This window comes from Oryzias latipes, chromosome 21 (assembly GCF_002234675.1).
Source record: "Oryzias latipes chromosome 21, ASM223467v1".
Classification (NCBI taxonomy): Eukaryota; Metazoa; Chordata; class Actinopteri; order Beloniformes; family Adrianichthyidae; genus Oryzias; species Oryzias latipes.
The window spans coordinates 9,870,819-9,888,965 of NC_019879.2; the positions used below are offsets into that span (position 1 = coordinate 9,870,819).

General features: G+C 40.5%; 1 long non-coding RNA gene across 1 annotated transcript in view; it reads right to left on the reverse strand.

Moving 5' to 3' along the window:
* LOC111946746 overlaps nucleotides 1-18,147 on the reverse strand; it is a 98,899-nt gene that overhangs the window by 54,273 nt on the left and 26,479 nt on the right. The window contains exon 2 of the long non-coding RNA XR_002872491.1: nucleotides 1,997-2,076. This is a non-coding gene — a long non-coding RNA (uncharacterized LOC111946746). The remainder of the gene's footprint in view (nucleotides 1-1,996; nucleotides 2,077-18,147) is intronic.

Genomic DNA, 18,147 nt, shown 5'->3' on the forward strand with positions numbered 1-18,147 from the left:
ATCCCAATATGGAAATTGTGCAATTTTATTACTTCTCTCCATTCAGAGTGTGAACCATCACCATTGTCCTGCTTCTTCTTCATTGACCACATCCTGCCTCCGCCCATCTGCTCCAACAAGGTGATGTTTATCTCCAGCAGGAGGAAATTAAAGCCTTGCTTCATGAGCCGCCGATATGCAAATCTCATACAGTGCAAATAGATTGGGAAGCTCGCGCAGAAGGACAGTCAGTGTTGGGCTTCAATAATTTGCAATCAAGACGACGGTGGGGGAACAGTGAGACGCACATGTGGCGTCCTAAAAAAAAAAAAATTCCGGTCTTTCAGATATTAAAATGAAAATAAATAAAGTTGGGGTGGCGTGAGGAATTAAACTCAAAAATAAAAAATAACTATTAAAAAATCCTAGATTTATTGAGCATTTTCCATCACTGTGGAGGTGGTTTAATAACTTTTGTTCAAGCACAGGTGAATGCTTATCTGACATGCACACTGAGTATGGAAATACGTTCCTGTGATATCCCCATTATGGGGGATATGTATTTTCTTGAACTCGCAAAATTGGAAAGTAATAGCAGCCATGCAAAAAAGCCGTGCAGTTTTGGAGTATGTAATTTTGATACGTATTAGTGTTATTGTCAGGCAGGGTGTATGGGCTGTTTCCTTGTGTGATTGCAAGTCTTGCTTGTATTGTGGGAGGAAAGCAGACAGGAGAAGATAGTATTAAACCTGTCCTTGCCATTCCAATCTGTCTGCATGTTTCTCTTTATCATTCTGCAGTTTTCTATCCACTTACGCTATAATTAAGTTTCCTGACCCCTGCCTTGCAGCCTTAACTAGGCATTGGGAAATATACAGCCACTGCAGATCTCTTAGCCTGATGTGCTCCCTCCCTCCTCCTCCACTCGTCTCCTTCCCTGCTTCAGAAAATCTGTCTCCTGCTGCCTCTCCCTTTCCTTTCTGGCCTATAATGGAATAAAAATTATTAATGGAGTAATTGTGTGTCACACGTCTGAGATAGTCTCGCATTTTTGATGCTTGATTATCAGGCCGTTTGCCACCCTCCCCCCACCCCACCTTACCCCCACCCCTACAAAGCACGCAAACACACAGAGCTGCATCACACTTCCCAAAGTCGACGGTGGCCCTAAAAGACAAATCACACCAGTAAATCTTCCGTATTAAAGATTCGAACGACGATTAAAAAAGCAAAACAAATAGCATAAAAAAGCTACAATATATTTTAGAAATCAAAGGAAAATTCCAGAAAACCAAACAACAATTCCAAAAAAAAACCTTAAATAAAAATGAATCAAAAGTTATTTCCAGAAATGTTAAAACAACAAAACACAATAAAAAACAGATCTTGGGTGCAACAAGAACATCCCTGATTAGATGATGATGTTTTTTCACATACGTCTACAGTGTTTGCATACAAATAAAGTTTATGATCACGGACCAGATCCATCATTGCTTCATACCAAATAACTTTCAGTTGAAATGATGGACAAACATCATCATTCAATCAGCGATGTTCCATTGAACCTACCTTTTCCATTAAAAAAAAACATTTTAGAAAACAAAAGTAATTTACAGAGATCAAAATGAAATGAAAAAAAAAGGAAACTGGAAAAGGTATGAGACGTTAGTCCATCATTTTAATCAAAACTTATTTGGCAGGAAGCAATGCTGGATATCATCATACAATCAGTGATATCCCATAATACTTACCTTTTCTGGTATCTTATTGTGTTTCATTTTTTAACATTTCATTTTAATTTATGGAAATTACTTCTTTTTTCTAAAATGTTTCATTTCATGTTTTCATGTTTCGTTTTTTGGAATTTTGCTTTCTGAAAAGTAATGCTGTTTTTTCAGTATATGTTTTTGTGGTTTGTCACTTCGGGGCCACCGTACAAATCCCACAAACTACCTGTCTTTCTCCTAAAATGCAGACAAACTCCCAACACAAAAGAGCGATGTGTGTTTGGTCACACCTGACAGCCATTGGAGGTGGAAGGAGACTCCTGGTGATGGGGAGATTCGGCTGCGTCCCTTTAACCTCCAGCCAGTCTGTCTGATAAAACGGAGAAAGGAGGAAAAAACAAGATCAACATGCAGAAATAAACCTCCAGCATGTTTTCAGACATCAGGCAGATGTGACAGAAACTCTTCTCTTCCATCATAATTAGTCTAATTCATTTAAATCAGTGCTATCTAAATACCGTGACAAGACAAAATGAACATCTACCCTGCAGTACATAGCCTCAGCCCATACGTTCCTATAGTGAAACACACCCTCGTAGGATTAGAGCAGAAGAATAGAGGGATTATTATTTCATGACCTTTCAATCCGCTGCCTGTCAGATTGAACTAAAGCCATATATGCTGCTGGAGGACTAATCTCCTCTCCCCTTTGTGTCCGCAAGGGATGTGTCATTTCTTTATCCCCTCTATCCAGATTTACTCCATAAAATAAACTTCCTAGCTTGATCTGATAAGAAGCCATCTCCTTACCGGGATAAGGCTGTGGAGCTTCGTCTCCCTGCTTCCCCCTGTAGCTGTATTTTTTTTTTTTTTTGGGGTGTCAGATAACTCAGACGGGGACAGGAACAGTCAGGAAATGCCACTTTTGTCTGTACGGGAGCAGGTGACAACAAAACGACTGTGACTCTGATTAGAAAACAGCCCCCACCTTCACCGACAACCCCCCCAAGCCAAAGCACCACTCTCCCATTCGGCACCAAAATCACACATTATCAAGCCCTGCCAGGACGTCTGCTGAAGCACAAAATAGCCTAAATTGATATTTTGCAGACGGGAATGGCAAACGCTAAGCGGATGTGATTCCATCTTAATGACTGGAAGGTCATCGCTCCTGATCTGGGATTTTTTCACTTCCTTCACAAATAAAGAAGCATGTGACAACACAGGAATGTTTCTGCGAAGAACTTAGCCTACAGGTGGCACACATGAGCAAAAAGGGTTGGAGAAGAGCAGAATGATGCAGCAGTAAAAAAAACAATGATAATAATATATTACATTACCATAAAAGCGACTTGGGGAAATTAAAAAAAAAAAGTATTTTTTTTATTCCAGCTGCAGATTAAATATAACATTTACACTCAGGTTTGATACTGAATTTCCTACACGTTTGTAAAAAACAAACAAAAAAAATCAGTTTTATTTATTATTTATTATCTTTTTATGAACAGATTCTGGTAATTTATTAATTTGAGAAAATGTGTTGCTTCAGCTCAAAGCTCAAGAGCATCAACAAAATGACCAAACCCCTCCGTCTCCTCCTCCTCTTCCTCCTCCCACGTGTGCATGTCTCCGGTGCAGAACTGTCCCTTAAAGCATGCATTCACCGGCTCCTGTTCCGGTTGCTGAAATATCTATACGCTGCGTAGCAGTTCTGATAGGCGGGGCACAGCATCTCTGCAAAAACATGATTTTTCTGTCTCCCCTCCATAACAAAAAATGTAAAAAAATAAAAAATAAGGCAGGTGTATTTTTTTAAGAAAGCACAGAAAAAGAAGAAAAAAAAACTTGGTTCAACAAAAAGACAAAAATGTCTCTTTTTTTTAAATGTCACCATTAAGATAAAAATCTAGGATGCAGGCAGGACTTTGGTGAGAAGTGACTAATTACCCCTGTGGACCGTCCTGATAGTGGAGAATAATTAGATTCACACAAAAGGAGCCCAAACCAGCATCTGAATAACAGGAACAACATTTTCAATGGAAATTTAATTTGATTTTTTTTATCCAGTTCCCTCTTTAAAATGGAAAAAAAAACTAGAAAAAGCGTTATTATGTGGTGAAAATAAGAAAAAAATTCATGAAATGTGCTAAAATTTGGTTCTGATGTAGCTGCAGCAAAAAAATACAAAAAAATAAAATCAATAAAGTAACAAACTTTACCTAAATCAATACACAATTAGATAAACCTATTTAAGACATATTATGAAAATGTGAATTAAATTAATTGTCTTTTTTAAAAGCAGTGGCTTCCTCCTTTGTCACAATTTAATTCAAGCAGGATTAAAAAAAATTGAAATGAGGGATTTTATAGAAAATAATTTGAATTGGAATGTCAGCCTTTTAGAAATTCAGGTTTATTGACACAAAAAATGAATAATTTAATTAAATGAGATGGAATTTATTTTAATAACCATTAATGTCCCAATTTGTGACCTTTTTAAGCAACATATAAAAGGTTTGTTAGTGACATGGAATAGGAATGAACAGTTTGATGACCATCACAAATGAATTTTAGAAAAGATGCTTTTTTTCCCCATATATATATCTACATATTAATATATATATATATATATATATATATATATATAGATATATATATATATATATATATATATATATATATATAGATATATATATAGATATATATATATTATATATATATCTATCTATATATATATATATCTATCTATATATATATATATATATATATATATATATATATATATATATATATATATATATATATATATATATTATATATATATATATATTATATATATATATATATATATATATAGGTGGGAGCATGCAAATTATGTAGGCCACTGTATGCAAATATATCAGGAAAGCGTTAAAAGATTAGAAGATAGACACACGGCCCACAGCAGGCGGAGGGGAGTGGGCTCTGCTCCAAAACGGCGTCCTATCTCCTCAGGACCGGAATAAGAATCCTAATCCTTTACCTTTCATAGTGATCTAAAGCCGATTTGAAACTGTCACCATCCTTGTTTGTGTTTATTTTATGTTCCTCTGCAGCTCAAGGCGATGCACACCCACTTGTGTGCACAAGATGTGCATGTGAAAGTGTAGGGAGACTGTAAGAAGGGAAAAGCGCTTCAGGCTGCTGACCAGTGAATCAGATATAGATCCTCAAGGCTAAGGAACGGACACATAAACAAAAATACAGCCTTCAAAATTTAAAAACAACACATGGATAGATAGTGGACAGGCAAACAGCTACAGGTAAGCACACAACACAAACCATTGACCGCTGAGCCGGCAGGCCTGCAGGCATACAGCTCTCCCTGTCTCTCCCTCCTGCTCTTCAAGGCCTTACTGTATTATTCTGTAAGCAGCAAGAGCCCAGCATTGACAGAGCTAATCACTGGAGGCAAGAGCTCTTTCTCTGTTTCTCTGCCTAACACACACACACACACAGAATGATTGACACACAATGGCAGTGAATCTATGCCCCCCCCCCCCCACACACACACACACACACCCTCTTTGCTTTTTGCTTTCTCTCTCAGCTGAAAAGACGAGGGGGGAGGTTAGTGAGTCCGTGTGCGATGTGTGCTGGCGGTGGGTCGGGTAGTAATGATGTCCAACACAGCGAAAGCAGAGCCAGAGAAGACGGGCTAGAGATGAGCAGGAGACTAATGCTCGTGCCACTCCTGCCTCTAATCCCCCACTCGGCCCCTCTCATCTGAGTGTGATCCCCGCGCTGGCAGAGGCCCAGAGAGCCGCTCATCCTGTCATAGTCTCACCGGTGAGACCCAGACCGAGAGACGGAGACAAGGTGAAAGGGAAGAAAGGACAGGCGTTATTTGTCATTCACTCCCGGCATTCTTTCTGCGGCGTTTAACCACACAGATACTCTCTCAAAGGCTTATTGATTTCACCAGGGTGAAGCTCAGTTAATCAAACCTGCACTGTATTACCTGCACAGTAATTGTAAGGTTGGTGCATGCTTCTGCTTCACTGGCAAAAAAAGAGTCTTTTCTATATAGCAGTACTCGGAGTTAAAGACCTGCTTCGATGAAAATTGTGTTTTTGGTGTTTTTAACATGTTCTTGTGGCATTTTTCTGATGATGGAGGACATGGGGATAACTCAGCTCCAGATTGCATTTCTGAGTATTTCTTTATTTAAATCTTTGCGAATCAGGAACAGACGAAAAAATGCAGATTAAAAAAGAGCTTGTTTTTCATGTAAAAAAGATCTTGAGCCGGCCACAAGTTCCCCGCTCTGCTCCCTTTGGATGCATTCACTTGTACAAATAGATTTATGTACGTCAGTTATGGGTGATGTGAGTGGGACTGCTTTGACAGTCCCACTCACAAGTTAGAGGTGAATTTCTAATAACCTACTGCCGCTCTGCAAAAACTATGTCCTAGAAAACAACACAGGTTTTTTTGTTTTTGGCTATAAAATGGCATTTTCTTACATTTTTAACAACACCAAATGGCTGTATATCAAGTCACAAACTAGCAGATCATCTTTGTATGATTTAAGTAGTTAAGCAATATTTTTCTTTGTTCATAGGCCAAATGAGGTCATCCTCACTTGCAAAAACGAGAAATGACAAGTCAGACTCTGAACTTCTTTTTTAAGCAAACAGCCAAATTACCGGTAGGTACCTTTGAGAATTAGGATGCCTGAATGTCTGTTGGTGCATGCAGCCAAACTAATGACGAATTCTTTCTGCATGTCAGGAATTAAACTTGTACACAAGAGACACACATGCAAACAAAACTTAACTTGGCAAGTGAGGTGCTGCAGACTTTATAGCTCTTTTTCTGAGTTAAAGAAGCCAAATAAGAAGGTAAAAAACAAACGCATTTTGAAAGTTTCTTTCTGCAGAAAAAAAGTCAGAGAGAAACAGAAGAAGAGCCTTTGACTTCAAAATAAAAGAAATCTGAAAGATGCTGCTAATAAAGTTGCTTGAACTGCGTACTCATGTTTATCATTATATTTGTATTGTTTTATGGTTTTGTTTGTTGCACCTTAACAGGTTGAAGTTAGCGTCTGATTTTTTTTAGCTTCTACCTTATCAGTCTTCTGGGTTTTTTTTTTGGTGACATGAGTTTGTTGGCCAAAATGACTAAAAGGAAGTGTGTTTAATTAAAGAGTGGACAGCTCTCCAGGCTGCACTCACACTCTCCTGCTATTGTCACAAGCACCACTCCTCCATCCCCTTCCCTCAAGAGTCCTTCCCCTCTGTTTCTCGGGGCATGAAGGGCCATGCTTTCCGGGCCACTGAGGCCCAGTCTGCTGACTCTTTCATGAACCTGGAAGTATATGGATGCACACGAGTCCACAGTCTCTGCATAGACTCATCTAGATGGTCTAGAGATAATGCTTTCACTTCAGCTTGATATCATCGTCTTTCTTTACAAGGAGAAATATGAACCTGTCACATGGGGCGCCTTACAGATTTGTTACATAGTTCCGAGGCAGATAAATCCAACAATAGGGGCTAAGGCCTTGCCCCCTCCGCATGCACCGTTAACAGGGCCGTGCTGATAATCAGTGGGAGAGGATCACATCTGGCCTGACAGCAGCTGCATCACTGCTTAGAGGAGCTGCCAGTGTGAGAAACACACAGGTCGATTCCCTTTTCTCCCTGGACAGAGTGGGTGTTCTTCTTATTCATTTCTTCCTTTTCAGTCCTTTTCTTTGAGGAAGCCAATTAACCTGGGAGCAGCGCACTAATGAGTTCCCTCTGGTGGCTCTGCGGCGCTCAATGGAGAGGAGGGAAGCGCAGGGTGAGCAGAGAGGGGAATGAAGAGACAGGTCAGGGAGGAAAGAATCCGAGCTGTGGCAGGGGTCTGCGGGGCTCAGACTTGGCAAGAAGGCAAAGGGGGGTAAGAGTTGGAGAGACGAAAGAAGAAAGACTGATAAAAAAAAGGGGTGAGGAGAGAGGAGGAAGGGGCTTCAGGGTGAAGGAAATGTCGGATGGGTTGATGCAGGAGGAGAAGGAACCGAGCACCATCCAGTTGGCCACTAAAGCCCTATCACCTAGACATTGTCAGCCAGACAATAGGCTTATCAGCCTCCTTTTCACTCCAGTCTGATTAACTGGGAGGAATGGGAGGAAGACGAGGGAAGGGGAAGAGGAAACGCCCTTGTACCAGACCAGTAAAATGTCAAAGAACTGGCCAGGCAGCCAGACAAACCTGCTGGATTGGGTATGCATCAATGATGACAAAAAAGTTTAAAATCAATGTTAAGACCTGTCCAAACTCACGTGCAATGCAAACTATTTTATTTAAAACCTGGTTTTTAGACATTCAAGGCATTTTTACCAGGTTTGAAGTCACCTTTTCTTTGCTCTACACTATTACAAGCTTTTCTCAAACTCAGCACAAGGAAAATGTTCTAACTCATTAAAGAACCAGGATCTAGAAATAGATCTTTTTTCTTCAAACTCTGGACAAAAAAACATTTTGATTTAAGATTAAAAAAATCAAATTGTACGGAGAATTTTGGTTTAATTTTAATGATGCTATTTCACATTTCAGTAAATGTTGACAAGTTAGATGGGCCTTCTTTATATTATTGTAGAAACAATAATGTACATTTATGTTCTTAGAATAAGTGTCAGTTTTAGATTTTATAAGGATTTGTTAAAAATGGACCAAATTGTACTAAGATCTTCTCAGTTTGTTCACATATTGTTCTAAAATTGTTCATTTCCACTTATTACACTACTTTTTTGTCGCTGTAATAAAAACTCAAAAATACAACACATTTGCTTAGAAATAGGAAAAAAATCGTATTATTGGGCTGTGGAACATTCAACTTTAAAATATTCTTTCCAACATTGAGCTTTTTTAGCTCATTGTTCTCTTTTTGAATGCTTGTGTGGAACTTATTTCAGGCGATCTCTTTTTGCAGTGTATCCTAAAGAAAATACCGCCACATGGCACACTGCAATAACGGGTAGCCTAAAAATAGGAAAAGAACACTAATAGTAATAAGACAATTACTAGTCAAAACCTGGTAAAATATCTTGAACGTTTAAAAAGTGTTTAAATCTTTGCAAGTGTCAAAAAGTTTGCAGCTTTGGGAAATAGATTTATTGAATCAGAACTTTTATAGATTTTATAGAGAACCTATGGTTACATCTTTAGATAGTTTAGTGAGTATACACGTGGGAGCACAAAAACACTAAGTCATTAAAACACAACTTTATATCAAAAAAATTAAAAAAAACACAACAAATTCAACAAAAATGCAATAGATGATTCATAATTCTGTTCTATTAATATTAATTGGTAAAACAGGAAGGGGAATGTGTTTTAAAGTCTTCATCCTGCCAGTCGAACTTTTTGATCTTGTCCAGAGAGACATCTTGACTAAAAGCCAGCTTCAGGAAAATTGTTTCTGACGTGGTTCAATTAGTCTGTCGGGTTATTGATCCTGGTTTGTTTGTTTACTTGCTTCCTGCCTCCCAATTGTATGGCCTTAAGAGCCATCTGCCACACAGAGATAGGGAGTGAGAGAAGGGAGGCAGAAGGTGACGGAGTGAATGGGAGAGCGATTCTCAGTACGTCTGCTGACACCAGAAGATGAATGACCAAAATTCTGAGTGGATCCTTGATGTAATGCGGAGCAAAATACAGATGGCAATGAGATACAGAGCTTGAATGTTCTTCAAAGTAAAGCTTTTATGGCAATGAAAAATAGAAAAAAATCCAAGGAACCCATCAAAGGTTAGGTTTACGTTGGAAAATGCTACCAGTTCAGACGGGGGGGAGGAGGGTCTTATAAAACCTTCGCTTGGTGCAACAAGTGGTTGCAGTCCTGTTCCTCCTTTTCCTCTTTTTTTTCCTCAGAAGAAAGGATGCAGTAATTAGAGAGCAGACCAGGTGGAAGTACACAACTCAAGGGCCCAGCGTTTCCTCGCCCTCTCCTGCACAGGAGGATGGGGAGAGGGACGGGGCTGTATGGGAGGCTAAAAGAGGGTGAACGTGACTGGAGAGGAGAGAGTGGCAGAAAGAAAACAGCTCGGCAATGACGGAAAGAGGGAGAACCGCAGCCGGGCTTGGGTGCATATTGGGTCAAAGAAAATAAAACGTGTCATTTAGCCAAAGAAAGAGGATGAGAGCAGTGAGTGGTGGGGGCTCGAGCTGGGACGGCTGAACGAGGTGAAGGGGAGGCAGAGACCGGGTTAGCTGTTAAATAGGGTGGGGGTCAGAAAAGAGGAGGGGGGTGGATGCCCGCCGTGATACAAATGAGGTTCTGAAGGCGGGGAGGGGGCCACCCACGGTACAACGTGGCCAACAAAGGTGCTTCTGTCTTGGCCTCCCTCCTCCACAGACCTCCTTGAGTGGACGGGATTCCATTAGCAAGCTGCAGAACCTGGGATCTATTCAGCCGCCCGTCCAGGCCTGAGTGAGCGCACAGACGCACACGCACAATGACCCACGCGTGCTCACCGCGCGCACACACCCTCATTCACAGACAAACACACATAACAACACTGCTAATTAATCCTCAGATTACCCCGCCAATTATTACCACACTTGTGCTAATTAGAAATTATTTAAAGCATTTCCCAATTAGGGTTTACAAGCTCAGTTGGGCAGGAGTCTGCCTCAATAATCCAACTGTTTTTTGTTTTTTATTTGGTTTTGTCTTCATGGTGTGTTTGTGTGCCATCGCAAAGATGCACAATTCTGAACCTCGCTGCGATAATCAGGCCGCATCGACGAGTCCCTCTCTCAGGACGGAGGGGCTGAGGACAAACGAGAGGAAGAAGAAAGAGGGAGAAATGAAACAACAAAAGACATGCTCCTTCAGCGCCGCAGCTATACTGTAGGTCGCTCTTGTTAGGGCTGGGGACGGTGATTAGGAGAGGCCACAATGAGGCCCGCTAGGAAACACATGCCAATTAGGTTACCAGGAGAACCTCGGCCCCCTCATTGCTATGGGAAACCCACCAGTCTCTACTCCGCACACACATGTAGGCAGCCATGGCACATCAACTTCCCTTTTCAACCTTTTTTTTTTTTTTTGGTTACATTCTGACATGAAGAAAAGGGAGGTGCAGTGGAAGGAGGAGATTACATCCAGAAGCACGGATCAAGTAAATGTGCTGTGGCAGGGAAGCAAGAAGTTGGGATAGAGAGAGAAAAAAACAGCAACTTAGATGGAGTGTGAAAGCTTTTCTGGATGAAAGATGACTCTTTCATTGACTCAATATGAGAAATGGACCCTCTTGCATTCCAAAAAAGGAAGTACCCGTTAGCTCCAAGAAACCAAAATCCCATAGATTTAAAAAAAAAAAAGGCTATCACCCAGTCATTCTATTTGTCAGAATAATGTAGTGGTGTAAGAATTAATCAATTCATATAATCCAACCAGATCGGTCTGTTTGAGGCAAGTTGTTAATCGAATCAAATCAACCGATACTAACTATTAGATAATCATTTAAAATTTGATTATTTGATTATAATAATATTGGAAAATACTATTTGGATTGAGGAAGAGTAGGTTTATTTTACTATAATTTAAAAACGACCAAGTGCATCACAGCAGACAACACACGTGATGTCAGCAAAGACTGATCAGTTCATCATTCCAGTCTAAACACTTTGAATTTAGCAAAGACATGTGACCATACACTGTGCAATGTTCTAATAATGTTCCCTTTGGATTATTTGGATGTGGAAAAACAGTGGGCTGAACTTAGGGAAACTAAAATATAAATGGATTTGACATGCATTCTTGTTTACTTGCTTGTTTTTACGCATATTTAATTTACACTTCATTATCTTGCAAGAAACACAAGGAATCTGGAAAACTTCACCTGCACTGTTCAGTATCAGCTATTTACCTCTGAGTCACACTGGTTTGATTTTTTGCTAAATGTTTTGGATCCATTTTAAGTCAGTGAATCGGATCGAATTGGGTTGTTTAAAATTGAACCCATATCAACTATGAATCGTATTGTCAGCCACATATTGTGATATGAATTGAATCATTGTTAAAACACCCAGACAGAATGATCATTCTTGCTCTGATACATTTTTCTAACAAGTTTCTTGTTAATCCTAATCCTTTTCAGGATATTTTTTTTCTGTAGTGAAAGTTATTTAAGTAACAAACTGGCCAGTCAGACGCTTTAATAAAACAATGTGGTCTTTCGCAAATGTTTGAAATGTTGGATTGACAGATTCTCCTGAGGGCGCGTTCGAATGGTAGGAGTGTGAAGTTCCAACAAGCTTACAATGCAATGACTAAAGACATTTTGACTCAGACTCGGACCAATCCCTGCTCACTAAAGGCCGTGTCACACAGGCATTACATACATTTTGAGGCAGGCATGATATATGTAATTCACGAGTGTTTCTTGCGTTTGTCATTCGTACACGCGCGCAGATGTTCATCGAGGGTTTTGACCGACAGGTCCTTTATGTGGATTTGGTTTTGAGCTGTTACGAATTTTTGGTCGGTTGAGAATTACACAGTTTACACGTAATATATGTAGTTTATACACAATTATCACATAAAACCTTAAGCAATTGTGTGTAATTTTTGTAAAATGCATATGAAAATTTGTCGCTTTCCATGACCGTTCCAAGTATGTCTGACGGACTTTTCCACCGATGTTTAACTTCTATATCGCGTACAGCTCACATGTCACGTAGAAATTACGCAATTGACACATGAATCACCAATGAATATCAAACAGCGCAAATACCACTTATAGTTCATGTTCTACTTTGATGTACGTGGTTTTTGTGTGGTTTTTTTGTAAATCTTCCATGGTTTTAACGTTTTTGTTTTGTCATACATCTGTGATTTCATGAAAAGACTACAACTTTTCTCACTTTTTCCACATATGACCAATTTTCATCCACGCAATATGTACAAAGTAGCTGTGTGGCCTTAACATTGTCTGGTTCCAACATGGCCATGTCTAGATCACAAATAAATGGCAACTGAATTGATTGAATTGGCTAAAGCATTTTCGATGGGCGACGTCACACTCACTCCCTCCAGTTCTCGTTTACAGTCCACAGTCTCTCCTGGTCTCTACCAGCAGGTGAAACAAAGCAAAGAGTTTAACTTGGTCTACAACGATGGACTCCAACAAGCTGCACCCGTACCCACTCAAATGTCTCCACTGTGATCAACCGCCGCCTTATCAAGCCTCGGCGTTAATACTCCGAGTTTTTGTTCTGACTTTTTCTTTCGTCGTGTCTCCAAATGCAATAAGCAGGAGGAAGATAGTGGAGGCGCAACAATGTTGTCCTGAGAATCAGCGCCATGACCCAGGCAGATATGGAGAGAAAACTCTCAGCAGAATATTTGCACTGATGATGGCAGAGATGTTGATTAATGTGCACGGTCCATGTTATTAAATAAACAGGGTGAATACACAAAACATATTGAATAAATTAGAGAGGGAACTGATCTCCGCTGCAACAGCTAGCTCATTAGAATGCATGAGGAAACGATGTTCTGATTGCGACAAGAGTCGCTTATTAAGCCATGTTTGTCCCCCGCCAGAGCACCACTCCTGCTGTACCCCCACCAGCCCCACAAACCACCCCTCTGCCCCAAAACACTTTCCCATCTGCCTGCCACACAATCCACATCAAATCCCTCTCTCCTGCACACTTTCCCGCTAAAAGCTCTCTGACTTTACTTAACCTCTTCCCTGTGGACATCACCAACAAATGACTAACCCTCTTTTCACCTTAACCCCCCCCTGCCTGCACTCCCGCCCCCTCCCCGGAAAATCCTTCATTGCCCTCCTCCTCCTCTTCCCCTGCTACTCTGCTGGGATCTGTGTCATCATTTTAATTAATTTCTAATCAGGCGAGAGTAAACTAATCAGGAGAGGCGTTAAACAATGACAGCTCTGGCTGCTCGGGCTCGCACTGGGGGCTGCCAGGGCTGCTCTGCATGCTGAGAGGAGCGGCGCATTGATAAACAGCTCAGTCCAGACAGGGTTATCGTTGCTCATCTTCTCTCCCATACATGTTAATATGGAGCACAATGCGATGCATATGCGGCCCAACTGCAGGCCCAACACCCTGTGGGGTCTTGACTGGCACAATTATTAAAGAACTCTTATTCTACGTCTCTATGTCAAACCATACATGTTTCATCCTACACAACAACCCAGCACATCTTTTTTTTACTTTTGTGGAATGAAAATGAGCATTGACAAATAAATACGCCTGACATGATGCTGTCTGAATGAACAGTACGGAAGGGTCTGCAATGTGTTTCACAAAGACTGCAGTTATCTGCAGGCAACCAGATCGCAATGTTCTGAAAGAGACAGAGACGGGCAAAAAAGGAAGACAGACAGCACTTCTTTTGGACAATGCACTGAAGGAAACCAGAAACAAAGTGTCTGCACACAAAACCTTAAATCAATACGAGCAGATCATAACTGACCACGTTTACTGGTCTGAAAATTGCTCGTTGCTGACTGACAGGTAAGTAAAGATACATCAATGTTGCTGGTAGATTATTATAAGTGTTTAGATGACGTTCTAAACCAGTCCTCAGTTGAGTTTCTGTCATGGTCTGGTTAGCTTCTTGTGCAAACATTTGTATGATGTCGTACTTTTTGCCTTTTTTTTTAGTTTAGGTTTGCGACACTTGTGTGGGCTAGTGTTAGATGTTCTTGTTTAAGGTCTGGCTTCTGGCCTCAAAGTACTACAATGTTAGCTGTGACCTCTCCGGCATCGTACCGGCCCATTGACTCGAAAAACGGTGTGCTGTGAGCACTATAGGAGTAAATGCTGCCCCCTACTGCACCAGGCCATGAGTTAGCTGTGAGGGGGAAAACGAGTTTATGAGTGGAGTCAGAGACTGCAAACTATCAACCCCCTGTGGCGGCGTTGGCGCGGCCCAACCGGTGAGCTGTGATTAGGTTCAGAGTCAAAGTGCCTTGTTCTTTAATCAACACATCCTCTTTGGCTTAAAGGTCTTTGGAAAGTGAGTTTCACTACTAAACGGTGCTCAGTCAATTACGTTTATCAGACATGAATGGAAGGAAACATAATTTCATCAGCTTTATAAAACATTAAACGTTTAGTTAATGATGTCAGATTGTATAATGTATAATATACTGTTTGTTTGTCGCAATTCTTTTTTTTACAGGACACATATCATGCTTTTGTTAAACCTTTCAGACTAAACTATATCCATGTATATGATCATATATTACCTCCGGCACACTAAAGAACGAGTTTTTGTGAAATCGTAGATATTTGTGCGAGACCATTTTCCTACCTGAAAATAAGACGACTCGATCTCTGAAGCACCGCCTTTGGCTCCTTGTGGGTGCCGCCCATTTTATGATGTCAACCTAACGTCAACCTTTTGGCCCACAAAAAAAAGATGGTTGTGCATATAAAATAAAAGTTTACTTTCTCCAAGGAGAAAGTGAGTGTGTGTGTGTTAGCCTGGGGTAGATGCTTGCAGCGCAGACTCTTCCTGGAATGGGCGGTTCCTTACTTGTCTTTGTCAGCTCAGGAGAACCTGCTTGTTTTTGTGAGTTGGGAAGGGCTGGTGCTCAGAGAGCAGGGTTTTAGACGAATTCTCAGAAATGCGTGAACGGATCAAAATATCGCTTTGGAGTAGTTATTCTCGGAAAAATTAACATTACAATACACTTAAAAGAAAAAAAAGTTGATTTTGCATGATATAGGCCCTTTAATAACTGAGCTGCGCACAGGCAAGGTGTATGAAACTCTTTAATCATTATATTTTATAATGTTTAATGTTCCAAAAGACTGAACTTTATTTGAAGTTTATATCAGGATTTTTTTTATTTTGAGTCACCAGTTTCCTAGAGTAAAAATCTAATAAATACAAATATTTTACAAAGACTATCTATGAATCCACTGTTCTGAAGATGAAAACCTGTGAAAAATTGTTTATAAAAAATAAATGTAAACATGTTTTCATTCAATATTTTTTGCATTGTGGTCTACATTCGTCAATCTAGTGAGCATCGTTGCACATTTGTTTTCCGCAGATATTTCTGGGATTTTGGATGTATTTTGGAATTGTAGATTCGAACAGCAAAGGCCTTGAAATGTTGCACCAAAGTTACTGATGTGCTTCCATTTACTTTTCAAACAGTTTTCAGTACCTAGACATGATTTGATTTTCAAAAGTAGAAAATAGTGTTGCAGGATTTTTTGGCTGGAAATAAGATAATAGCCAGTGTGTGGTCAGTTGAAAAAAAATAATATTGTATATTTCTTGTAGGACCTTGAAATAAAAAACAGGAGGTGTACCTGAGGCCTACCATTTGCCTTCTGGGGTGGGTTTTTTCCAGACCTTGAAGACTGGTGTTTCTTTGTCCACCTTCACCTTAGGGCTATGTCATACAGCCACTTTCACATTTTGGTTTTATTGCACGGATGAAAATTGGTCATACATCATACGTGAATACATGTGGGAAAAAATGAGAAAGGTTGCTGTGTGCAAGTAAAATGTTCACAGATGTATCACGAATGAACAACGTTAAAAACCCGGAAGAAGTATGAATAAAACATGCAAAGCACACGTAAATCAATGTTGAACATGAAGCATGCGTGACCATTGCCCTGTTTATATGCAATTCATTTGTCAGTTCTGTAATTAGAACGTGAAATGTGTGCTGTGTAGTATATGTGTGGTAGTTTGTTAGACATACACTGAACAAAAATATAAACGCAACACTTTTGTTGTTATTATTATTATAAATTGAGAGCTTTGCTTTGTGGCTCAGCTCTCTCTCTTCACCACAATGGACCGATACAGCGACCGCATAACTACGGACGCCGCTCCAATCCGCCTGTCAATCTCATGCTCCGGTCTTCCCTCACTCGTGAACAAGGTATTTACTCCCCCGTGAACCGCCACCTTAACGTGGTGGGGGAGTTTGGGAGCTCGAGTGATCCCAGGAGCTAAGCTGTCTGGGACTTAAGCCCCTGGTAGGGTCTCCCATGGCAGACAGATCCTGGGTAACGAGCCAGACAAACAGCGGTTCAGAACCCCCTGGTAACAGGAAACAACAAGGACCCGATTATGTCGCCCGGATTGGCGTCACCGGGACCCCACTCTGGAGCCAGGTCCGGGGTTGGGGCTCGCAGGTGGGGCCCGTGGTGCTTCTCACGGGCCCTGGTCGGGCACAGCCCGAAGGAGCGACGTGGGACCTCAAAAGGGGCCGGTGCAATGTGCAAAGTGGTTTGGGTTATGCTGATGTGGCCCTCGGTGAAAATGAGTTTGACACCCCTGCTTTAGAGTAAAGGAGGCATTTATCTGCATTTCTTCTTACGGCTCAATTTGATTTTATTCTTGTTATTGCATTCCTACAGTCTTTCTAAAAGGCGAGGAACTCAGCTTAACAAACAAACTAAACAGAAATAGACAGATATACACTGACCAAAAATATAAACGCAACACTTTTGTTATTGCTCCCATTTTTTATGGTATGAACTCAAAGATGTGAAACATTTTCCACATACACAAAATAACCAGTTCTCTGAAATATTGTTCACAAATCTGTCTAAATCTGTGATAGTGAGCACTTCTCCTTTGCCAAAGACAATCCATCCCACCTCGCAGGTGTGCCATATCAAGATGCTGATTAGACAGCATGATTATTGCATAGGTGTGCATTAGACTGGCCACAAGAAAAAGCAACTCTGAAATCTTCAGTTTTGTTATATTGAGGGGGTCAGGGGACCCAGACAACCAGTCAGTATCTGGTGTGACCACCATTTGCCTCATGAAGTACGACACATCTCCTTCGCATAGAGTTGATCAGGTTGTCTATTGTGGCCTGTGGAATGTTGGTCCAGTCCAGTCTCATCTTTGAGTTCATACCATAAAAAATGGGTGCAATAACAAAAGTGTTGCGTTTATATTTTTGTTCAGTGTAAGTAGAAAACCACAAATTTGTGAATGTATCTCACAAAAATCGCAAACAATTGCGTAAGACTAATGTAATAATTGCATATAAATTACATGATATACACATACGCTGGATAATTCATACCCGACCAAAAATTTTGAACAGCTCAAAACTGAATTCTCGTAAAGACCCATTGGCTGAAACCCTCGACGGACATCTGCGCACATTGACAAAGGACAATCCCAAGGAAGACGTTTGAATCACCTATGTCACGCATGAATCACGTAAGACCAAAATATTATGCGTGGAAAAAGCGCAAAATGTACTTAGAGGCTGTGTGACACGACCTTTAGTTGAAGAACAGGCACCACCTCATAGTGGATCCACTATATCAAATGTTTTGATTGGTGTCCATGTATTGCAGATGTGAACTTGTCCTTGTTTTTAAAAAGAACCACAATACTCTGATGTGACCCAAATTCTGGTGCAAAGCAAAATGA